Source organism: Peromyscus maniculatus, chromosome 4 (assembly GCF_049852395.1).
Source record: "Peromyscus maniculatus bairdii isolate BWxNUB_F1_BW_parent chromosome 4, HU_Pman_BW_mat_3.1, whole genome shotgun sequence".
Classification (NCBI taxonomy): Eukaryota; Metazoa; Chordata; class Mammalia; order Rodentia; family Cricetidae; genus Peromyscus; species Peromyscus maniculatus.
The window spans coordinates 45169075-45195417 of NC_134855.1; the positions used below are offsets into that span (position 1 = coordinate 45169075).

At 37.6% G+C, this 26343-nt stretch overlaps 1 protein-coding gene across 6 annotated transcripts in view; it reads left to right on the top strand.

Annotated features, from left to right (window-relative positions):
- The first annotated feature begins 4495 nt into the window (after window positions 1-4495).
- The window catches only part of B3galt1 (beta-1,3-galactosyltransferase 1), a 567531-nt gene continuing 545683 nt past the window's right edge, over window positions 4496-26343 (top strand). For 5 of the 6 annotated variants that reach the window (XM_042275402.2, XM_076569592.1, XM_076569594.1 and 2 more), the window contains exon 1: window positions 4496-4729. The gene's annotated coding sequence lies outside the window, so the exon portion shown is untranslated. Of the gene's footprint in view, window positions 4735-26343 lie in introns of all 6 variants that reach the window. The other variant, XM_042275403.2, reaches the window with a different exon arrangement.

A 26343-nucleotide genomic window follows, 5' to 3' on the forward strand; every position in this document is an offset into this window, starting at 1 on the left:
CCAATGTGATGTGCAGCTTCTCTTCAGTGATCAAGGCAAATAAATAAATTAATTCATTTAAAAAATTTACTAGAAGAAACTGAATTCTCTTAGTCTGATCACATGACATTTTAAATACATTTTGTTAAGTGTGCGTGTGTGTGTGTGTGTGTGTGTGTGTGTGTGTGTGTGTGTGTGTGTGTTTGTGTATGATTTGCCACAGGAATAGAGGTCAGAGGACAACTTGAAAAGGTCAACTCTCTCTTCCCACCATATGGATTCATGGGGCTGATGTCAGCTTGTCAGGTTTGGTGGCAGGTGTCAGCCTGCTGAGCCATCCCAGTCCCAAATAACCTATTTTTAAATTACAATAATTGAAGGCAGAGTCTAATAAGGTAAAGGGGTACCTTTGTTATAATTTTAGTAATAGTTTTATTTCCATAAAATTATAAACAAATATTCATTGAAAGACTAATGCCACTAATAACATCACCATTAAAGAGATTTCATATTAATTCAAATCCATTAAACAGTGTAGAGTCTTGTAAACCTAAAATAATGTAACCCATCCATAATATAAAAGAAATATCTTGCTTGGCTTATTTTTTTATTCACTCTTTGTGGGATCATATGGCTTTCATGCTAACAACCCTACTATATTCTTCTTTTATCCTTTCCCAATACTATGTTCTTATGTCATTATTTACAGCCAAGATTTATAATAGTCAATTTTCCACAATTTTTAACAATTATATCCAAAAATTGTTCAGTAATATTTTTATAATATAAATAGTATCAATTGTTCCAAATATGTTAACTTTAAATATGAAGCTATTTATGCTTGGAGTTATAGAATTAGTTATATTATTTGGATGAAATAACATCATTAAAAGTTAAATTTTCAAAAAAAAAAGTGTCATCCTTTATAATGTTCAAGCCTTTGAAGTCTCGTATTTTAATTGTACCTGATGTGTCACAGGGAAGAAAGTCCGTGAAAAATTCTTGCCAGGAAACATCAGCACAAAAAGGATAGTGTTTCTTGATAACCAAACCATCTTAGCTTTGGCAAAAGAGCCTCTTCAGAACTCAATACAATCACGTGTGGAAATAGGTATTTCCCACCCATGAAGAGCAGCTACTGTGAAAATTAAATTATTTCACATCTGACAGAGGGTAATGTTCTTATTAAATTCATGTTCTCCACCTTTTTACAACTGCCTTTTAGCAGAAACCTACCATGGCTTGTAGCACTAATTACAAGTTAAGCCTCACACCTGAGAAAGGCAGCTATAGGTCTGATTTTGTTTTCAATCTCTATTTTAAGATAAGGAGTCCGGTGGAAGTTTAATGACTGACCTGAGATCACTCAGACAGATGGAGTACGAGGTAGAAGTATCCAGATTTCTCTTGCTTGCTTTTCTGCTTTCATCATAACTGACCCCAAAAGATTGTTTGCATTAATTAATAGGAAATTTCTTGACCAACTCTTTGACTAGGTGAATCCTAATTGCTTTAAATAAAGAGTAAAGCAACTCCTTCTTTAATAACACTGAGAAAAATCAGACATGTGTAATTAGGAATGAAAAACAAACAAAGACTCCTAAAACAGTTTTCAATGAAATATAATCAGTTCATTAAATAATCACATACCATTGGTCTTTCTTCCCAACCTATGCTGATACCCATAGAAATGCAGGGGAACCTAGCACCCTTTTCAGTTACTTTTAGAATTCTTTCTTTCTTTTTTCCTTAAAAAAAACAAACAAAAACAAAAAACTCTTCATTGATCCTAAATATTTCAAAGTTCTCCACATCCGATGTTAATTTTGAAGATTTGTTTTCCTCAGAGCTGAATATACAAAGCACTAATTATATGAGATATTAGTATTATATATATATATATGTACATATATATATATATATATATGGATGTTGGTTATTTTCAAGCCTTTTATTTTTCATAATTGTTCTATTATCTCAATCACTAAGACTATGCCATGTAGAACTTATCATCTTTCAAAAGTAGCAGCTGTAAAATACTAGGTAGCACAGAAAAATAATACAAAATCACATACATGGTAAGATATACAAAGGAGCTATAAAAATTACATAGCTATTTGTGGACTTTAGCTTTCAAGACAGTAAAGGCCCTACCTCTTTCTTTAGCAGAAAAGAGCTTTTTATTAAAGTTCTTATTAAATTTACCTTTTGGTTAGACATTCTAGATTGTACCTGCTTTTGTAAAAGATGAATCCTTTAACAAAACAGCACTTATTTCTATTTTTAATTTCATGTGTGTCCATGTGGGGTTGTGCATGTGGGAGCACGTATACTTGAGAAGATCAATTCTTTCCTCCTCCTAACATGAGCATCTCAAGGGTTGAACTTGCATGGTCAGGATTGGCAACTGCTTTGACCCTGAGCCGTCTCACCAGCTTCTCACTGTGTTTTATGATTTTTTTAAAATTCATTTTACATACCAACCACAGATGCCCTTCTCACCGCCCCCTCCTCAGCCTTCTCCCCACCCCCCCATCCCCTGCTCTAAAAGGGTATGCTCCCATGGAGAGTCAGCAAAGCCTGGTACATTCAGTTGAGGCAGGTCCAAGCCCTTCCCCACTGCATCAAGGCTGAGCATGGCTTCCAGCCATATGGCTTTTTGACTTTCTAACTTTAGGATTTGTATGTTTTACAAATATCAACTACTCCTGCCAAAAATATTTTTGAATAAATCACACATTTTTTCCTTCCTTTCCTATACTTCATTTCTATATGGATTTTCTTGAACAGTCTGTGAGGATACTGTTTCTTTCTCATTATCCAATAATAATGCATACATGTATAATTAAAAAATTAACAAGTATCGTCAAGACCTCCATGTTAAAAAATAAATAAAAGAAATAGTCTACATCTCATTTTTTTAGCTGTTTAAAAAAGGGGGTGGTTTACTGTCTGTTAGCACAACCAGTTCTTTAGAAAGAGATAGCCTGGCTAGATGGATCAAATGGCTGAGGGCAAGGAAGCCACAGAAAACACTGAAGGTCTGAGAATATTCTCTATAGTGAAAACCTGGTGATATAATGCAAGGCTACATTTCCTTATAAAGCCCAAAAAGTTTGTGCAGGGTTTGTTTTGGAAATCAAAGAATACACTTTTTTTTTAAAAAAAAAAAAAAGGTAAATGAAGAAATGGATGTTGAGTACAATAAAAACCACCGAGCCACTTAACAACTAGTACACTGAAGAGCAACAGAGAAATAAAAATAAAAGACATACTGAATTCAAGTCATTTATCAGAAAATGATGTAGCTAAAATTTAAACACTTGATTTTTTTTTAAACACTCACAAAAAGCCTTGTGGAGTGGCTCTTACTATCTCCATGGAGAGCAAGGGTCATTTGGGGGTGTCTCTCTCCTGTTCAAACCGTTGTGTAGATGTTTTGTTTTTGCTTTTCCTTTTCTTTGTTTCTAGAAATTAAGTGTGGAAGCTTTTAAGTAGTCCTCTGGGTCCTTTTGATGGCCATTTTTACATATTTGCACTAGAAAATTAAAACACTCTACAAGGAAGAATTATTAGCGTTTGTAGGAAAGAGTAGAACAGGCTAGGTTTCTTTTTTCGTGTTCTGCCAAACAGTATCACTTAGTGTTTAGACACATTTGCATACGCACTCTGAAAACCTCTTGGATCAGGTTGACTTGATGGTCCCCAAATGAGTGAATAAAACCAACGTGCAAGTGCTAGGTAATTAAGTCGTCTGCTTAAACCGGACTGGCTGCCTCTGTGTGGTTTCTGTTGTTTTCCTTAGGTGGTTGTTTTACCGGGTTGAAGTTTATATGGAGAGCAGAAAAGGAAGGTCCACTCTGCCAGGAACTTTGAAAACGTTTCTCAGTGTGTCCCTTTTCTAGGTTGGGCTTGTCTAGGCTGATTACTACTAGAGGTACCACTTTCCAGCTGCCAAATCAAGAAGGAGGGGGGCGCTGTCTGGTGACTTTGCTTGCTTCCTTCAAGGCAGTGACCACCTCCAGGGATTCAGTCTCCAGAAGCGCTGCTTCTACTTGGGTCCCCAGACCGCTGCACAGTGATGCCAGGACGCTGAACCTCCGTGCCAAGGCTCTGGGGACTGTCACCGGGAGTGTCCGGTCATGCCAAGACGCTCTCCGATGACAGTCAGAAAGCGCCCCTGGCCCAGATTTGTGGGCCGGGCTTCTTCCCTGAATCTTGGTCTCCGGGCCCTGAGCCCCCCACCCTGCGCACCAACCCTGCCTTCCCCCATCCCACACCCCAGCAGCATCCTCTCCCGGAAACAAGCCTGCTGAGCAAAGGCGGAGGCAAACCTTGGGCCTTCCGCTCTGATTGGTCTCCCCCCGCCGCGCGGGGCGAGGCGGCGATTGGCTGCCGGGCGTTGTCAGTCGCCGAGGCCAGAGCCGTCGCCGGGGAAGCGCAGCCCGGCTCCGGTGCTCCGGCTGCCGCCGCGGCTGCTCGGCTGGTGCAGCTGAGCGAGCCCGCGCGGGCGCCACCGCCGCCTCCGCCGCTGTCCACCGCGCGCAGCCAGCGCCGCGGGGCTTGCAGGAGGCCGCCGGGAGGGGCGGGCGCGCGAGCGGAGCACGAGGAGGCGGAGGCGGGGGAGAAGTGATGCTGGCGCCGGGGATCCGGGCAGCGGCAGCGGAGAATAAGCATCTTTGGGACCCCGGCTGCAGCGTCCCTGTGGCCCGCGGGCCAGCTGAACGGCCAGAGACCGTGCGTCCCGCGGGTAAGGTGCGGCTCCCTAGACTGCTTTGTGATCTTAGGGTGCTTACGAGGCGCTTAGCGTCCAGTGCATCCGGACAAGGATGTTTGGGACCTGGACGGCGAGTCATTTTGCCTGGCCAGGCTGATGCTCGTGCCGGTGCAGCTTCAGCTCCTGCCTTCTGGCTTAGGCAGTGACAGACTTTGACAGCGCGTGGATGGCATTGTGTGTGTGAGAGAGTGTGGGTATGTGTGTGTATGTGCGCGCGCACACACACGCACGAGGTTTGGGGCACTTTGCAAGGAGAGGAGTAGGTCCCCTTTATGTGGACCGGTGTCCTTCAAGGATCCCGGCTGGGATGGAGTGAACAGGATGTTTTTAGTTTGGCTGGAGGGAGAACACGGTGCACTGGAAAGTCTCCCCTGGCTCAGAAGGAGCTGGGCAAATTGAACTTTATTGCCTTAATGAAAAGGAGCCCTTGGGTCTGGCGCGCTAGGGGAGAAGCGCATTCACTGAGGCTCCCCAGAGTCTCACTTTACGCCAGGGACTTTGGAGCAGAGAGTAATGGTTGGTCCACCTTGCTGAAGAGGAGCAAAGCGAAGTTGATGTGGGGCAAGGGCCAGAGGCTAGGCTTGGGGACTGACCGCTTTTAGGTGGCAGAAGCCGCGCATGGGAGGGCTCAGTACACTTTCCAGGAGCGCAGATTTGGGGTGGAGAGAATTCCTCCGATCCAAAGGTTTGGCGCCTTTTGGGCTCAGGTGGACGCGACGGGACCACAGGGCAGAGGTGGAGTGGAGCTAGTGTGAATGGCGGAGGAACGTCCTGGAGGAGTCACTTGCTCCCCGGCCGCTTGACAGGTGTGCGGTCCCAGCTTGGTACTGGTGTGTCCTGGGACAGATGCTGTGAGAGCTGCTATGCACTGGAAAACTTCAAGCCTGCTGGGATCTGGGCCACCAGACTTGGGAGCACATCAACTAGCAAAGCTAACCAGGTTTTTGTATCTAGTTTCTTTCAGGGCGTATGCTGATTTTTGTTTTTCCCACATGTTCCATATTGTAAAGCCATTGCGAGTTCCATGTACACTGCAACCCTTTTCCGCAGAAGATGAATTTTATGCGCCGCTGCAACTGGGTATTGCTCTCCGGCTGAGTCCCGATCTCTAAAGCTCACTGCAGTGGCTATCCCATCCCTGTTTAGGACGCACAAACTTAAAGTGCTAGCGACTGTTTTCTCCGAGATCCGATGTCTCCATAGGAATCTCTCCTTTTGAAACTTCATTAAATATTTCAGCACTAAGGCACTTTGCAGGGACAGGCTCTGTCTGTGACATGAGATGGGATTGCAGGGAGCTGTTGGGGTGGGGAGGGCAGCTCCTCTGGCTGGCAGTGTTGGGAAGAACAAAATTGGCTTAACATAGGGAACAGGATCTTGAACTGGCGAAAGCACTTTCCCTGTTTGAAACTGTGTTATCTTTTAAATCGGAGGAATCTGTTGTTCAAGCACAGAACAAACCCAGCCCAGCAACAACAACAAATACTCAGACTTAAGACCCCAAAACCGCTTTGTTTGGCTTCATTTCTGGTTTGGTAGAACAGTGAAAATGAAAGTAAGGTACCTCACAGGAATATTACAGGCAGAAAGGAGAGAGCTCTTTAAAACCCCAGGCCTTTGCCTCTAGGTGTCTTTGTAGTTTGCAAAGTAAAGATTCTATTTTCCCTCAGTTTAGTAACTAAGTTATTCTAAAAGAAATGAGCAATTTACAATGAGGTAGCAGTGATACTTTTTTTTTTTTTCCTGGTGTGGTGGCAGTTGGTATTTAGTAGAAATTGCTAGTGAATATTTGTTTTTAATACGTATGACTTCTGGCTCCAAAGTCTGTTTCTCTGATATATTTAAAATATACATTGTTAGATTTCTCATCAAGATTCACCTATCTTCAGGTGATTTTTTTTAATTATACCAACTTCTAAGTTACTGTAATGTTTGGTACTTTGTGACTATTATTACCATACTAAATGGCTGATTTTAGTTTTGTGGGTCTTTTTATGCAAACCTGTAGACTGGCAAAAAATATGTTTGTATTCACTATGGCTTGGTATGAAGGTATAAGATTAAAATTTGTCACACACTATAAATAAATAACCCCAAATAAACTTAAATTTAAAGGAAATGAGTAATAACAACCAATATTAAAAAATGGAACTTCTTAGGAGAATTTTAACAATTTGGCTAAGAAAGTGCCTCTTGAGTTGCTATCAAGTAACATCTAAGTAGACTGCATTATATAGTAGGGTAAATTACAAGTCTTAAAATAGAATAATGTACTCATTTTATGGTGGCCTTTTTAAAGGGAAGCTTATAATTTGGAAAAGAATCTTTTTCAGGTCAATACACCTTTTGAACAATTAGAATAAATATATTAAAATTTAGAGAAAGGTGTGCATGTCCATAAATTAAGATAAAAGCAGAAGTATGTTTATGTGTAAGCCCAGTGAAGCTAGCCTGTAGGAGTCAGGAGGAAAGGGCAAACTGGTTGTGGGAAGTAATGGGTAGAGTAGCCACTTAGTTTCTACAAGCAATTCAAGCCTTCAAATTTCTTTCAAGTATGGCTTATTTTTCTGCAGGGTAGCCCATGAGCTTAGGCTGCCTTATATTCTACACAGATTTTACTAACTCAAATAAATGTCAAGTTGTCAAATCTCCAGGTCACTAAATGTACTTTTCGACCTCTACTAAATTTTAATTTCATTTTTTGCTGATTAATTCTTCCAAAAAGGTAATGACTTATATGACAAAGTGCAATAGGTCCAATTACATTATGAAACAGATCATACATGTCAAATAATCAAAAATAAGAATGTATTCATAAAATGTGATAAAGATAATTTGTTTTGTATAAATTTATTTTTATCTGTGATGAGATCATTCTTTTCATAAAACTAAGAAGTTCAGGGTAGTTGCAAATCTCAACCAGTAGTAAATCAGAAAGTTATTTTTATCCTGTCTTTGTCACTCTGTCCTTTTCTCTCCCCATGCATACACATATATGCCATACACACACCAGAGAGAGGGGGGAGAGAGAGAGAGGGAGGGAGGAAGAGAGAGAGAGAGAGAGAGAGAGAGAGAGAGAGAGAGAGAGAGAGAGAGAGAGAGCGAGCGAGCTAGGAGGACTGTGATTGCTATGCATTTGAAACAAGTTAACAAGTCTATTCTGTATGAGAAATATTATTCATTTGGCAATATTGTCAACCCTTTTAGTAACCTGTTATTGATTATGATGCTGGCTTAATAAAGCAAATCTTAGTAAATTGCACTTTGTTCCCAATGCGTGGGTGAATGTTGTTGGGGGTGTTAGAACTTTATCATAGAATAAAGACAGAGACAACTGCCATTATGTGCTATTCAGATAAATAGATCATAACAAATAAAACAATAAAAACTAGTATACTGTTCTTCTACCGACGTGTATTTTCTATGCCCTTCCTCCATGGCTCCGTTTTTCTATTTAATTATCTGTTCAATTAATGCACATTAATTTATATATCCCTCTCAAGTACTTGAGTGAATGTTGAAACTGTCAAGCAAGATAACTCCATGTTTGCTGGTCTTACAGTTGTGTATGAGGCCCACAAGAACACCCACTGGACATGAGTGTTAAGATAAAGTTTGGTGCCCCCAAGACAATCAAACAATGAAAGTACAAGATATCTATTCTTTAAAATGTTTAACATTCTGTAAGGTGTGGTGGCATGCACTTGTTTTCATTTGTTTATTTATCAAGAAATTTTTTGTTCATTTTACATACCAACCACAGTTCCAGCTTTCATCCCTCCTCCCACTCCCCTCTCAGCCTTCCCACCCCAGTCCTCCCAATTCCCTCCTCCAAAAAGGTGAGGCCTCCCATGGGAAGTCAGCAAGGTCAGGTACATTCAGTTGAGGCAGGTCCAAACCTCTCCTCCCTGCATCAAGGTTATGCAAAGTGTCCCACCATAGGTTATGGGCTCCAAAAAGCCAGCTCATGCACCAGGGATAGATTCTGATTCTACTCCCAGGGGCCTCTTAAACAGACCAAGCTACACAACTGTTTTGCTTATGCAGAGGGCCTAGTCCAGTTCCATGCAGGCTCCACAGTCTAAATTTCACGAGTTCCCACTAGTTTAGTTTGGTTGTCTCTGTAGATTTCTGCATCGTGATCTTGATACTCCTTGCACATAGAATCCCTCTTCCCTTTCCAACTGGATTCCTGGAGCTCAGCCTGGTCCTTGGCTGTGGATCTCTACATCATGGCAAACAATTGTAATCCTAGCCTTATTTTAGTTAGCTGAGCCATGGTGATTGTAAATTTGAAATCATCCGTAGCTACCTATTGACACCTTGTCTCAAAAATTCTAAATCAACCCAGAATATTTTTCACAGGAACTAAGGAATAAAGAATTTGACCTTTAGCAAAATTAATTTAAATAGTTTTTAAAAGGCATTTATGACTATCCAAATTCAACTTATATATAAAATGTTGTCCAAAGGAATTGAGTTTGTTGATGGTGGCTAAGGATGGATTCAAAGGCATAATTTTAATGAAAGAAATTCTACTTTTGCGTTGAAAGTGTCAAATCCATGGCATTTGTAAAGGCCAATCACAAGCCCTGAATTTTGGAGCCAGTATTGCCATTAAGATTGTCATCAATAAAAGACTTATGATCCAATTCTCTGGTAAGAAATGCCAAAACAATTGGAAAGCTGCCAAGAAAGTCCGTCTTTAGTTAAAAATCAAGTTGGTTATCCAGACACAGTTCCGTTACAAATAAAACTTTTCAAAATTGTGCCCTGACTGTTTCGTTTCAACAAGTGTGTGTGTGTGTGTGTGTGTGTGTGTGTGTGTATGTGATTATGATTTCGATTTAATTTTCTGTGCTTCCTTCCATTGCATTATTTTCCTTAAAGTTTAGCCTATATCTAAAAAGATCATTATCACTTACCCCTTGTGAACAGTGGATCGAGCTTAATTTTTCAGAAACTAGTTTGTAAATAATATATTCATATTAAGGAAAGTGAAGTTTATACACTCAAGAAGCTGTACTGCAGAATAAGTGATTGCCAGCTTGCTCTGCAGCCCTAGTGTGACTGAGAATTAGTATGACATGTGTCGGGCTAACAGTTAGTTCTCAATGGTTTTCCATTATCGAAGAAAACATTCAAAATTTTAGTGATCCAGTCTAGGTTTATGAGATGTAGAGAGCCTTCTGATATTACCATCTGAGTATTTTATTCTCCAGAGCCAAAAATATGTAAGTATCACTCACTTAGTATTTTCTCCCTTTTATGCTATTTTCCTCCTTTCTTTCCTAACTACAAACTTTAGAAAACAGGTGTTTTAAAAAGAAGGTTAGCAGATGATTATATCTAGCGCACCCAAGCTGACGGCGAAGTTGTTTGATAGGAGCTATGCAGGAATCAAATGTCCTAACCCGGGAAGAACACAGATCCTTAGCCCGAGTGTCCTCTCTGAGTAAGGGTGGATTTTACTTCAGGAAGGTATCTAAATTCAGTGAAAGTGGAGCTAGGTTTAGAAGCAGTGTTTGAAACACAGTCTATCACCATATACATTTACCCTGAGAGTTAACGTTTTGTAAAATATCCAGGAAAGAAGAAATGAAAGCATCTAATCATTTGTACATATAGTATCTTAATATATGACTTAATATTACATTGTATTAATACTATAGTAGAACCAAAAAAGTGATCAATTGTGGTGCATTTAGAGATGCCATGTAAGACTTATTGGGTTGTACATAAGTTTGCAATGAAATGTTTGTATTTACGTCAGTTTTTGTACCTATAGAATATGATGTATATGATCTCTAATGCTGTATTTATAGACTCATATAATCTGCTCTACATGCTAGAATCTCTAAACTGAAATGTCTCCCTTTCTGGGGTCTCTGAAATTCAGTGATTAATAGATGAATTCAGAGACTCTGAGAAATCCCCAAATTGTTGGCAAGCTCTTATTGTTTTTCTTCTTAAATGTTTTAGAATAAGGAAACCATGACATATAAAACTTTAACTACTACTTTTCTGTTAGCTTCATAAAATGAGAACAGTGGCAGCAGTTCACCACACATGCCACAAAAGGAAAATTCAGAGCACAGGGGGATAACGTGAATGAGTGATGAAGGAATTTGAAAGTATTAGTGTCTGCCTTTTAGTTCTCATAAAGAAGAAATAAGAAACTGTGGAATTCCATCATAAAACAGCCTGTACATAGTAAAATCATTGTCATAAAAGTTTCTAGCTGACTAGATGGTTTATACTATATATAGTAATGCTACATACTGATTGTTGTCATTGACTTATTTTTGACTTTTCATGACCAGTGGGTCCCTGACATATATAAGAGACATAATGGTTGAGTCAGTTCCCTGTGGAGATAGACTTTCAGGCAAGTTTCTTTCTGTCCTAGCACTCAGTAAGGACAAATCCCAGAGGCAGTTTCTTTCTTTCTTTGTTTTCCCCCATCTTCATCAACATTTATTTTCTGAGTTTTTATTTTATTTATTTTTTTTATTTTTGTAATTTTATAATTTGATTTAATTTTACATATCAACGATGGATTCCCCTGTCCTCCATCCTCCTGCCCCCCCTCCATCCTCCTCCCAGCCCACCCCCTATTCCAATCTTCTCCAGGGCAAGGACTCCTCTTGGGATTCAGCTCAACCTGGTAGATTCAGTCGAGGCAGGTCCAGTCCCCTCCTCCCAGGCTGAGCAAAGTGTCCCTGTATAAGTCCCAGGCTCCAAACAGCCAGCTCATGCACTGAGGACAGGTCCCAGTCCCACTGTCTGGGTGACTCCCAAACAGTTCAAGCTAATCAACTGTCTCAGTTATCCAGAGGGCCTGATCCAGTTGGGGGCTCCTCAACTATTGGTTCATAGTTCATGTGTTTCCACTAGTTTGGCTATTTGTCCCTGTGCTTTTTCCAATCTTGGTCTCAATAATTCTTGCTCATACAATCCCTCCTCTTTCTCGCCGATTGGATTCCTGGAGCTCCACCTGGGGCCTGGCCGTGGATCTCTGCATCCACTTCCATCAGTTTCTTAATATGCAATCAATTGTAAGTTTAGATGCTGTTAGACAAGAAGGAACGTGCTAAATATACACAGATGTGCCGCGGACTCATGCATACTATGTAAAGACTACACCGAGGCTGTCTTTATATCAGTAGTAAGCTAGTAAATATACATTCTGGACCATCACTACTCTAGCTCATGTCTATACAATGATGCATTAATAATTCTTCTATTTCGATATTTGAGAACACACACAGATCAAATATGAGTAATACTAGTTCCTTCTCTGAGTGAACACAGCTATCTAATTACAAAGGGGGCAGGTGCTACATTTCAAAACAAACAGCAGCTAACAAACAATGGACTGCATCTCTGAAACTATTTTAGAAACTATTTTGGCCTAATTTCCTGATGATAATCTTCTAGTTTCTAAAGTTGCTGACTAAACTACAAAATAGGCCAATCCTGAAATCACGTGGTGAGCTAAAAATAGTCATTTCCCCCCAATATGATGTTGATTTTTCTCTTTGATACACTTCTTCTCTCAGATGACCTCTCCCCTCTGGTCCCCTCCCCTGTCCTCTCCTTCTTCTCCTCTCCTCTCCCTTCCCCTCCCTCTCTCTCTTTCCCACATACACAATTCATATATATATAATTTATATTCCAACTCTTTATATGTTAAATGTTATAGTTATTCAATACTGTGAAATTTTCTCCTTTATATGTCGCATGAAGCTAATATCAGAGGATATTAAAACTGAAAACTTCATTAAATGATATTTGCAATAAATGTAAGTAAATGTGTAGGTGCCTATGTGCACATAGGCTCAAGTGGAATTATGCAGAGACATCACATTAATTGCAGAGAGGCCATTGAGAAATTTACAGAGATTCTGGCACTTACCTGAGACTGAAGATGAAGGTAAGTTGCAGAAAACTACTTCTTAGCATGTTGGTTACTTCAGTCCCAGGCACAACAAAACTGTTTTTTAAAAAAGAAGTAAATTTATCTGGAATATCAAGTGGATTTTATTAGCAAAACTGTTTAAATATAAATCACTCTGAGAAGTTAACCTGTCAAATCATTAAGGATACCAAGATTATAATAATTTCTCTACCCTTTATCAGTGTATTATTAACAAGCAAACACGGAGAAGAGAATAAAGACCACAGAGCAAAACTTGAAAATAAATTTCAGATCTCTGTGAAATTAAAAAAAATGTGATTAACATATGATTACAGGAAATAGAGTAATTTTTGAGACAATAGGTGACCATATTGCATTCTAAATTAAAGAGCACATGTAGTTAATATTTAGCACAGAATGGTCTGAAACTAAGCGAAGCTAGAGACTTATTATGCATAAATATATGGAGAAAATATAAGGTTTTAATTTTGTACAAGTTAACATTTCACCTGTAAAAATGCCTTAAGTATAATTATAAATGAATTAAACAAGAAATTTTCTTAGCACAAATTACTAATAGTGATTTAATATCCACCCTTACAGGAGCTTATCTGGGTTTTCTGCGAATAGAGGGCTTTTCACTGTTATAATTCTCAACTTATATATCTCTATTTATCCCCCTACAGTGGACTGAAAATTAATTGAAGAATGGGATTCATGTTCATTATTTATGCAGGAAAATTGAATGTAATTAGGCACAATGAGTATCATTATTATACAAAAACTTTAAATATCACAAAAGCAAGAGTGGACAGAAAATGTTTTCATAATTTGCAAACATGCAAACCCTGTAAGCATTTAAGTATTAATTTAGTGATAAAAAAACAAAGGTAAATTTTTGATGAGACATTTCTAAAGCTCTTGCTGGAATACCAAAGTTTTTAATGAATGTTGGTTCGTTTATAAAGACTGATCAAAACAATGAGGACAAGGTAGAATACAGACTCTTGGACTTCCCATCATGCTGTTCATTGGCGTTTATACATTTCTTTAGCTCTGTCAAACAGAAGTCACTAATGACTACCTTAAGGAATAGGAAGCATGAGAAAGGGATGAAATTTGTAGCTTACAGAATGAGAAGCAGTGGAGAGAAGCAGAGTGGTTACAGAGATCCTTTGAGAAACTGATGAGTTCTTTTCCAGGTCCAGTCACCAATGGGAGGAATCATCAATTCTTCTCTGTTTTCCTTTGCTTCAAGCCAACATTCCTAGAATGGGGAATAAACCTGGATCACTTCAGGTTGCATTCCCATGCTTTGCTCAGAGTGCGTCTTGAGTTTTAGCACTTCAAAAGCACATTTTAAGGAAAACCAGAGAACTGTTAATCACCAGAAGGGAAAGTAGAAGATACCAGACAGGTCAAAACTTCAGATATTCACTGTGTATGTGAAGAGCCTTAAAAACTCCCTTTGTTTCAGTACCAAAACTTTATTAATATATATTACATTTTAATTAACCAGAGACGAACACAATTTTATTGAAGTACTCTTTGAAAAATGTGGACATAGAAATAATCTGTTATCCAGTAAAGAAGGAATGGGTAAATTGTGCTTCATACACTTAAGTCTTAGTTTTAACTTGGATCTGTTGCATTATTTTGAAAGTTTAGCAATTACATTAGGCCTTGCTTATGGAATAAAAAGATACAAAATGTATTATGAAGGACGATCTTAATTAAATCCATTATGTATTTGTGTAAGCTTAGATAAAATCGTAGAATTTATTATTTTGGATAGTGTAATTGTGAATATTGTAGTTTTAAGTATAAGAAATAATTTTGATAAGATTGGCAGGGCATTATAATTGACTGTTTCATACCTATTGATGATAAATCATAACTTCTAAAGAAAATTAAATGGTGGCTGGTGTGGAGATACATTGTGTTCCCCAATATATTGTGAATCCTAATAAACTTATCTCGGGTCAGAGAACAGAACAGCCACTAGATATAGAGGCCAGAAAATGGTGGCACCCACACCTTTAATCCTAGCATTCTTGAGGCAGAGATCCATCTGGATCTCTGTGAGTTCAAAGCCATATTGGAAACAGCCAGGCATGGTGACACACGCCTTTAATCCCAGGAAGTGATGGCAGGAAGCAGAAAGGTATATAAGGTGTGAAAACCAGGAACTAGGGTCAGTTAAACTTTTAGGCTTTTAGCAGTAGTTTAGCTGAGATTCGTTCTGGATGAGGACTCAGAGTCTTCCACTCTGAGGAAACAGGATCAGCTGAGGAATTGCAAGGTGAGTTGGCTGTGGCTGGTTCTGCTTCTCTGATCTTCCAGCATTCACCCCAATAATTGGCACAGGGTGTGTTTTTATTAATAAGGCCTTCTAATAATTTGTGCTACAGGCTGGGGATATATGTTAGTAGTAAAGCCCTTGCTTATAATGTTCAATGTCCTATAGAAAGATGAGAATCATCCTGATCTAAGCAGAGAGTAACTTCACTTTTCTTCAGCCCTTTGTGTTCTCTGCAGGTCCGCAGAGGATTGGATGATGCCTACTCTTAGTGGTGAAGAGGTCTTTACTCTGGCTTCCTAATCAAGTTCCTATCCCTTCCACCCTCCAAAATGCCAAGAAATAATACTTGCCTCAGCCGCCTTAGCATGTATAATCCAAGCCAAATGTTGGTGTGTAAATTAAACGTGGCACTTTTTCAAAGATTGCCAATGCTTATACAAAAACTATTTTTTAAACTTTTTTTCTAGTTTTTATACTGATGTTCACCTATTGCATAAATGCTTTGTTGTTTACTTTTGAAATCCAACATTTGAGAGGACCGACAAAGTTTGCACACAGAGAGCCTCCTTAAAACTCTGTGCTACTACATTTGTGGAAAGCACTATAATGTGTTTATTATGAGATAGTCCCTTCCTGAAGAAGAGTTCTCTGAATATGTATTGGATCCTTTCGTCAGCACAACCCAGGCCTAGTGTCAGACAAGAGGTCATAGGAGCTAGGAAAGGAGTAGCTGGTTTGAAATGTGGTTTTGTCTTGATTATGAAATGTGGGTGCCTGTGTTCATTTTCATACTTGCTTATGTGCCCTCGATTTCAGTTGATGCTGCCGAATAGGGCTGGATCAGAGACTTGGTTTGTGATATTTCCCCTACACATTTCTCTGCCTACATTTGCACTTATCTATCAGCATGCTTTATGTGCATGCAAATTATTGTTAACTGATCTTACTTAGTGATCCCCTGGGATCTGTGAAGTCATCTTGACCACAGGATAGCAATAGAATATTGAGGTTTTATCAATTTTCCTAATTTTTGGATGTCCTCCATTCCCATCTTGTAATTAACTGGACTAAATAAATTATATGAACAATGTGATGACTATTCACCTGCTAAATGACAATATTAAAAATAATCATGTCTCATGTTGGCAGGCATAAGTGGATCTGGTGCTTTCAGACAGTTCATTGCAATTAAAACTGGCACAGCCCTTTTGGAAAGCAATTTGGCATTGTATGGGGGAAAACCTATAAAATATTCATATTATCTAATCTATTAATATTCCTTCTGGGATTCTGCCCTAAGGAAATGGCCCCAAGTAGGGAAATGGTCATATATTTGGAGACATTAGTAGATTCAACATGCATAACAAAAAGAAATAGGTAATCAAATGGCCAGCAATACATTTTTATACAGAAATCAGAGGCAGATGCACAGCCATGACAAGCAAACATGAGGATTATACTAAGGTGAAATGTATGTAGTAGGGTGTTTCTTGAGGAAGGAATGCAGCACACAATTACATGCAAATACTGTAAAAGCTGGTGAAGTGAGTTTTAAATGTGTTATAAAATACCCCCCTCTCTCCCCCTGTTTTTCTCTGATTTTAGAATGTATTATGGCCTTTTGAATTTAAGGGAAATTTCTTAAAATCTCAGATATATACTTTGTTTCTTTAATATTCTTTCACTTAATGTTGGTTATCGCTTTGGGCAGTTGTTGTCTCTTTTTCTTTGCCGCTTGCCAATGCTCTGGATGATTTCTCTCTCTTCTTTCTGTAAAGGAGAGACCATCTCGGTGTTTGTCATGCAACACAGACTGGCCTCAGAAGAAAATTCTTCCTCTTGTCAGCACACGTCTAATCACCACACTCCCTTTCGCCCCTTTCTACACACTGTTTTTCTAAGAGAACAAGTTCAAATGCTGAATGGTCCTGCACTGGCCTCCTGCCCACTTTTCAAATCACCCTTCCAACCTCCTCCCCTCCACATGCATGCTAAGCTCTCCCTAGGAGGCGCTTTTGACTTCCTCAAGACCAATAGGCATGATGTTCTAGTTTTAATTTTTAAAAAAGATATTGTGTCTCTTTAAATTAGTGTTCTTAAAAAAACAACTAATTAAAATAAGGACAATTATGGACACTTTTGCAGAAGAGTTCACTCACTTTGGACTAACTCTTAATCCTTTATTGTATAAGTTTCAGTAATTAAATAGGATAATTTAATAAGATGCTAAAATAGCATATACATTAGGTGATATTGCCTAAGGCAGTGAAAATAATTAAAATGTAGTGACAAAATTCCCATTTTTCATGAGATAATTTATTATCTTGACAAAAATAGGAAGGGAGTGTATGGAGTTTGTATCTTCCCCACTAAATGTATGAAAAAAACCCAGTCATGTTTTTTTTAATTGAAGATTATTTTATGTCACAGTCTATCTTGTTATTTCTGCTTGCCAATTATCATATTTTCTTCAAAGTATTCAGTTCACAGTTAATTTCCATGCGGCTACGTTGAGTGCAAGAGTGCCATGTTGTAAGTCAAGCATTATGTTTCACACTTGTAAGTACTTACCTTTCTTGTCAAATAAGCTAATTCTTAATTTCTCCATCATAAAGATTTTTCTTCTAAGACAAATATGAGGAGGAGGAGGAGGAGGAGGAGGAGGAGGAGGAGGAGGAGGAGGAGGAGGAGGAGAGATCCTTGTGAAGTCATGGTGGAGGATGGTGTGGGGCTGTCCACAGGTCTAGCTGAGCTACTACTTCATTCCATTGTTTTCCAAGAGTGCAATAGAGAACACAGATGAGTGGAGGTAAAGCTTCCTTTTCCCTCTACTACAGCTTCCAGGGTACCACTGACAGACCTTTCTCTTCTCTTTTCTGCCTAAACTCACACATTTCACCCTATAATTCCAGCTTCCCCAGCAACCAGTTGACGGTGAAATAGTTATAGACTTTTAATGGCTTCCAAAACTATAGAAACATTTTCACTTGTATTTTAGGGTTCAGTCCATTATTATGACTAGGAATAACATAACAAAATTTGAAAATTGAGTAAAGTATCACTTTAGTAAATGGAAAAATTATTCTTGTCACATTAAGCTTTTTATTGAGAATAATAAAAGCTGGTAATTTTGGGATTACATTATGTTTTAGATACAGAATTGCTAATCAGTTTACAGCCATTATATTATTTAATACTTAGCAAAACATAAGGAAATAGATGGTAACATTATCTCCATTTTTATGGATATTGAAACTGAGGACAAAAGATAAATTATATAACATTTTTTAGGATTGAATCAAGAATGTAACACCAGAACTTTAAACAAAGAATGTCTACTCCTTTGCCTTATGTGCTTTCAGATATAGTATTGGTTTTCACTCCCCCTCCACCTTTTCTGAAAACTTAGCAAAGGAAGCAAAATATTAAATACTCACAACTGCATATTTACATACATAAACATTAGAAAGATTTCACACTGACAGACTTGGAGAAATTTAATCAGTAATGAGAAAACCCCATAGTCCTCAGATGTTGGAAGAAATTTCTGTCTGCATTACTTATATATTCTATCATGTGCCTTCTGTCATATACAGTACAATTTTGCTACTTCACACTGCAGATTAAATTGTGATATGCAAAGTAAATGATTTTTTTGAGAGAGGGTCTTATGTCCTTAGTATCCAAAATGCTTATTTATTTTTGCACATCTTAAAATAATTAAACCGTATTTTGCATTAATTTTAATTCTGTAAATGATTATAATTTGTTTAGTGCCTTCTATATACCAAATATAGATTTGGAATACAGCAGTGAGTAAAACAAAGCCTCTACATTCTTGGAACCCACATTCTGAAAAAGGTAATGGAGAGAGGGAGGGAGAGAAAACAAAATTAAACAGTATCACACTTCAGGAAGTGTGTGTCCTGTGTATGAAAGGAAGACAGTGGATAGGTAAAAGCATTACAGACTGTGGAAAGTGCCTTAAACAGGGAAGCTGAGAAAGGATATTAGAAGACATGGTATTTGATCAGAGACCTGGGTTAAATGAGGGTCAGGTCACGTGACTAGGGGAAGAATTTGAAGAGCTTTAGAAGAAATCAACGTGGCATGCTACAAGCACCTTAATTAAGCACACCCAGTGTCACTGGAGTGTATAAGTGAGGAAAGTAGGGGATGGGAGCCCCAGTGTGCCCAGTGGATGATGGAGAAAAAATTTAAGCCTTCATTTGACTGGGTTTTGAATTGCAAGGTGGCTGACCTGGTATTATAGGATATATTATATTCATGATAGGATAATCCAAAAAGCCCCCTGGGAGACCACTCAGGAGCCAGTTCAGAGTCTTGCTGGAAAACAAGATAGTTGAGTCCTGGCCGAGCAGCTTTTGAGTTGTGTCCAACATGACCAGCTATAACTCCCTTTTACTCAACATCATATAGAATGGAAGTGGCAGACACAACGGTTTTTCCTGAAACAATCTTATGTGTTTATTATGTATGTGCATTTTATTTTTCCTGATGCTACTTATTAGTAATTAAGACATTGAGTGACATTACTATTTAAAAATGAAATATACTAATTGGCATTTTCATTTTTTCTATTCCAAGGATTTAACTCCTATCATACTATTGTTCATTTTATATGCCTTCTCTTGCATATTAGGTTATTGTTCACTGACCTGAAAGTATTCTATAGTTACGTGCAGAATTTTATTGTGAGCATAGACTTTTAATCTTTTGTAATCACTACAGAATACAAAGTATAGAAAACTAATATAATTCAGAATTACTTAGAAAATGTAACTACCTTGCTAAGCTAGTCAGTCTCTAACATTATTTGAGGCAAGTCAGGATCAAAGGCTCAGGTAATAAACCTGTCTCTGTCTGTCTGTCTGTCTAGATCTATCTCTAATGATAAGGGATACTTCTTCACCCTCAATCATTGTATTCTGTTTATTGTACTTGACTTAAGTCTCAGATATTTTGATCCATATTTCTCTATTATATAGAAAATGCTCATAAATAGAAGTGTAAAGCAAAGGCTGGAAATGTTAACAGTATTTGACCCAAGTAAGGTTATGTATAGTCTACACATTGTTCTCTTGCAGCTTTACTGGAATTTCAAAATATTTTTAAAATGGAAAGTAAAAATAGACCCAGTAGGACTTAAATTATTGAAATTAACACATATAAAGTATAATAATACTACTGTAAAACCATTGATTTATTATTATTGAAATAAAAATATGAAAATTTACATGAAGACCACATAGCATATTTGAAAAACAATCATATTGAAATTATGAATGAAAAATGCAATCATTTAGACTAAGACACATCATGAGTTTAATATCAGATTACACAACAGAAGAGAAACTTGGTGAGCTGTAAATGGGGGCAGATGAAATGGTGATCATAGCATAAACACAGGAAGAGGAGAAAGGAGGGATTCATGCATTTGGTCAGAGTATAGGGCAGAAAAAAGAGTATACGTGGTATTTGATGGGCGAATGCCAAGCAGTATTTGTTGGGCGAATGCCTATAAACTTTCTAGAACCATTGAAAAAGTTCAATGTAATGATCCAAGGCATCATAGGAAGGTTTAATAAAGCAAGAAAACAATGGAGAAAGTGGACCACACTGAGGCTCAGAAATAAAAGAGAAAAGGGTACACATTACCTTCAGTAGATATTTTTTCATATTTTCATTTATTTTTGAGATTATAATTCTATAGTTTTCCCTTCTCTTCCTAGCATCCAATCACTCTCATATACTTCTCCTTGCTTTTTTTCAAATTCATGCTTCTTTTTCATTAAACGTTGTTATATGCATGTATGAGAAAGTATTAATAAAAACAACCTGCTGACTCTGTATACTGTTGCTTGTATGTATGTTCTCAGGCAGACTGTTTAGTATTGGATAACCAGTTGTTTGCTCTCCCCTTGGGAAGACTGTTTCTCCTGCTTGCCACGCTTCTTTGTTGCCTGTAGTTCTTTGTATAAGGTTGCGGCCTGGTGGTCTTTTCCCCTCCCACATTGGCACGTCAGCTGCTGTTGTCCTCGTTCAGCTCATGTTTAGGCAGTCATGTTGGGGATACTTTATCAGTATCAATAATGCTAATGAAAGCCAGGATACAAGGAAATGTACTCAGTACAGCAAATGAAAATGACAACTAAATCACACATTTCTAGTCAGCAAAAAATGTCCTTAAAGCAAACCATAGAATGTAATCAGTTTTAGAAAAAAAGAAATACAAAATCCTCCAGAGTTTGTCACTAGCAAAACTTAATTAATGGAATCTTTTATGTAAGGAGAATATTAACCCAGAGAATCAGGAAGCAGTAAAGAGCAATGAAGGTGTTAAATGTGTAAATAAATCTAAATGAAATTTGGCCTCATAAAATAATACTGAAGTGGAGTGAATTGAATGGAGGGATCTAATGTACAGACAAAAAAACCCTGATACAATGGAATATTAAATAGAGTGAGATTGACTCTTTTATTCCTACAATTATCAGAAGAAGGTCATCAGACTTTGACAAGTTAGGAATGCATGGTGTAAGAGAAGAAAACTATAATCATAGTGATATAATTGAAATGCTGATTAAAAGTAACACTTAGATGTAAGATTGTGCAGTCACAGCCAAATATCCTGTTAATGATATAAAACAGAAACTGATAAACCTCCTTGTTTAGTGACAAAGACTGTCAGACTGTATTTTAAAAATCCAACCGTGTCCTAGTTTTAAAGGATTATGTAAACATCGGGATGTACAGAGTTTCAAAGAAAGAGCATAGGAGATGATATCACTACTCCTGTTTCTTCCCAGCAGGTAGTGACAGATCTCAAGACAGCATGACATTATTATTATTATTTTTTTTTGGTAACAAGTAGTAACTGTGAATGGGTTTCACCATGACACATCCACACACATATGTATTCCACATTTATTGTGTCTAACTTTATGTCTCTCTTTTCCTCACTTCCTTCTGTCTTTCTTCCCATTTTCCAGTCTCCTGTTGTCTCTTCTCTACATTCAGGTCATCTTAAAAAAAGAAAATCAGTATTCTGCACACTGAGAGAAAACATATGATAGTTTTTCTGTGTCTTATTTTTCCCAACATCACCCTCCAGTTTCATGGTTTTCCTAAAATGGCAGGATTCCATTCGTTATGGTGGAACAGTAGTCTGTTGCATAGACTTTGCTTTTCAATCCATTCCTCTGTTGATACCTAGGTGGATTCCATATCTTGGCCACTGTGAACAGTGCTGCAGAGAGGTGAGTATATAGGTGTCTCTCTTGCATTCTGATGGCACGTCCTTCAGATTTTCACCTAGTAGCAGAACAGCTGGATCAGATGGTCCTCTCTCTTCAGCTTCAGGTTGCTGATTTTATGCAACATGCATGCTGTTTTCCTTAGGCACTAAGTTATTTGCATTACCACCAACACTGTGACTACCCTTTGCTTCAGAATTTATTATTTCCTGAGAGTTCTTTAGATAATAGTCATTCAGTGATGAGATGTAATTTCAGTGTGGTTTTGGTTAGTATTTCCCTGTCTAAATTTGATTCATACATTTGTTGGCCGTTTGTATTACTCCACTTGAGAAGTGTGTATTCATTTTTTGGTAGCTTTAAAACTGAATTACTTGTTCTTTGTTGTTTGTTGTATTTTTCAATATGCTTGTAACTGAAATAGAATTGCATTACTTTCCTCTTTCCCTTTATTCACTTCAGCTCCTACCAGGGGCCCTCCTTAAAATTTCTCCCATGTGCCCTCCCACTCTCAAGTTGATAACACTTTTTCTTTGATTATATACATATATATATAAAAATTTGATTATATATAATCTTTGATTATATATAATCTTTGATTATATATATAATCTTTGATTATATATATAATCTTTGATTATATATAATCTTTGATTATATATAATCTTTGATTATATATAATCTTTGATTATATGATAAATATGTTCATAAACACATATAAATGTGTGTATATGTAGGTATGTTTTTGTGTGCGAGTGCAAATATATAAATCTATAAGCTACTGAGTCCATTTTGAGCATATATATATATGATATATATATATATATATATATATATATATATATATATATATATATGGTTTCAGGGCTGACTACATTGGACAACCAATAAGGGGTTTCATCTCTGGGAGAGGCTAATTCTACTTCTTCCACTTGTTTTTAGTTGCTTTTAATTTTTTTTTTGTCTAGGGGTGGAATTCCTCAAAATTGTGCCTTTTGACACCAGTATCTATATGAACAGTTTCATTATTCCAGCATTGTTTATCCAGCTCTTTCTAGGAGAGACTGTTTCATGGCAGACTTGCTGGCATTCGTGCTTTTACAGTCTTTCATCCATCTCTTCTCCCTTAGGACATAGATGCAGGGACAGTGATACAGATGCATCCATTACAGCTTTGTTATTTTTAAAAAGCAGGTTGTACTTATGTATTTAGTAGTGTGTGTGTGTGTCTGTGAACAACTAATGAAAAAAGAGGCTAAGAATTTGTAAAAGAGTTAGGAGGTGTATATCAGAGAGCTTGGAGGGAGGAAATGAAAGGGAGAAATGGAGTTACCATAACAAAACAAAACACTAGTGTGTCAACTCTCCTTTAATCATTTGCTGTTTCATGAATGCTCAAATAAAAAATTATGAGTATCAGATCTATATAGAAATATCCAACCCTCAATATATAAGTAACATGGATCACCAAAAAGTGCTATTATGTTTGCCAAGAATGATATTAGTAAATAATTTTAGACAAACTGACTTTATACAACTGTATCGTAATATGATGCAATGTCTATTTCTACAATAAATGTTGATAAAAGAAGAAAAAAATGGACTGGGAATATTGCTCAATAACAGAGTAATTGCTTAACATACACAAAGCCTTCAGTTTAATTCCTAGTTCCACATACATTCTTTTTCAAATACCTCATGTATTGACTTCAGTCATTACTGCTATACACACGGGAACTTTTTCTGCATCGATATAATATATTTTGAGATTGTCATTGCAGTGATCATATTTATTTACTGGATTATGTCTTGCAATGTGTTTGAGAATTCATGTTTAAACATATTGTTATTAAAAATAGAAATGTGAATAAAACATATATTTATTATTTTATATATTTATTTTATATGTTACTATAAATTCTGGATCTTAATCTTCTGTTAGAGTCACAGGTATTCAGTTATTCAATGCACTGTCTCTTCACTCTGTTGCTTGCTTATTTACATATTACTAGTATTAATCCCCTGTTAAGTTATTATCTAAACAGAATTTCTCCTATTCACTGGGCTATCTCTTCACTCGGTCATCTGCTTTCCTGTGCAGAAGCTTTAATTTTTTTTTAAGATTTATTCTTTGTGTCTTTCACATCATGCCTTCAGCCCCACCCATCTCCCGCCCTACCCCCAAATAAATCAAAATAAAATTTAAGAGAAAAAAGAAAGAAAAAAAAACCAGAAGAGGAAATTTTCATCATGGAAGCTTCAGTGTGACACAGTTGAGTCATGCAGGAAACTCCTTTATCCATATATTTTTACATGCAGGCATTTATCAAAAAGAGCCATTGGTTTAATTTGAGACCCCTGGTCTCTGCTGTACCATTGAAACGGGGCCCTCACAGGGACTCTTCCTGGATATCCCATTGCTGCCCTGTGTGGTGAAGGTACTGCAGCCCTGGGTTTGAAGGACTGGCCACCCACCCCATCCCTCCACCTCCACCCCTGTACACCATCAGACCACAGATAGAGTGGATGTTAGGGTGGGCCAACACATAACCCTGGTTCTGGGACTGGGTAGTTGCAGGGTTTGTAGATGTAACCCCATTGGTCAATTTTAATTTTTATTACCAGAAGTCATTGCCTATGCCAGTATCTTGGTGTGTCTTCCCTAGTAGCTTCAAAGTTTCTGGTTTTATATTAAAGTCTTTGATTTAAACAGCCATATCAAAAAACGTGACTGACAATTAGTAACTATGGTCAAGATGTTAAATTACTAACTAAATCAAGATGTTAGTAGAACTCAAGTTAATTTAAATTCCAACAGATAGTTAATACAGAAAAATGAAGTTAGCTTTGTCATCTGTATCCAGTCCAGCTACTCAAGTGCAAAAGGGCTTTGTGAACTGTGGTCTTTTAACATTCCTAGTCTGAGAGGTCACATAATGACCACCCAGTTTGGGCTCTGGTTTGTTAAGGCAGTGAGAGAGAACAATTCTCACCTGGCTGCTTGGACACTCTCCTATAACCTCGATTTATTGGGTAGTGCCCATCAATGGGAGGAGGCGTCTGCTCTAATTTCTGTCAATCAGCTATCTTTTCTACTCTTGCGTTTCTGACAGATATCCAGCAAGTGATTCTTCCTAACAGGAAATAGTCTTCCTTTCTCAGATGTGTCAAAGCCCAGGTCACTTGTATTCATTTAGATTTTCCTTCTTTTAAAAAAAAGTCATCATTGTGTTTGTGCGTGTATGATGTGTGTCTCTGGGAGAGAGAACTGGTGTGTGCAGGAAATGGCACACCTGTGAAAGTCGGACCAAATGTAGTGGAGTAGTTTCTTCCGCTGTACCTTTGTGTTGTGTTTCAGGGATCAAACTCCAGTTGGCAGGGTTACACAGCAAGTGCCTTTACTCTCTCAGCAATCTTGCTGGCCCTTTCAGGATTTTTCTTGCTGGCTTTCCTTTTTGACCAAACAAAAGTGCACTTGTCTGTTTCGATTACTCTTCTTAAGTCCTGCAATATGTTGAGCATCTCTTCTTGTTCTGCTTTTGCTAACAGTAAAGTGGCTTTGTGGCTGATCATATTCCATTATGAACTTTACTGTTGGGTGATTTGAGGATCTTAATCCTTAAGAATAAAAAAAATGGAGAGGCAGGTGTCACCAGTGTTAGTGTGTGGCATTTTTAACTGAGCTTGTCAGCTGGACATTTAAAATGTGTTATATGTGTATGTGTTGTATAATATATAATTGTTACATATATGTTATACAATACATGATTATTCGTATGTTATATATGATTGTTTTATACATGTGTTATATATATATATATTACACACACGTTTTATACATGAGATATATATATATATATATATATATAACACACATGTGTATATATATGCTGCTTGCTCAACATTGGCACTAATACTAAAATGATGAAAGTATTGAATATAAGTTTGGGCAACTTTGCTTATACATTGAGTCTCTTGGGATGGGAAAGAAAACCATTTAAAGAATGCATGGCCTGCTAATATATTAATCTGGCTTCCTACCCACAGCAGACACAGTGTCACTGTGACTGGCACATGCGGTTTTACC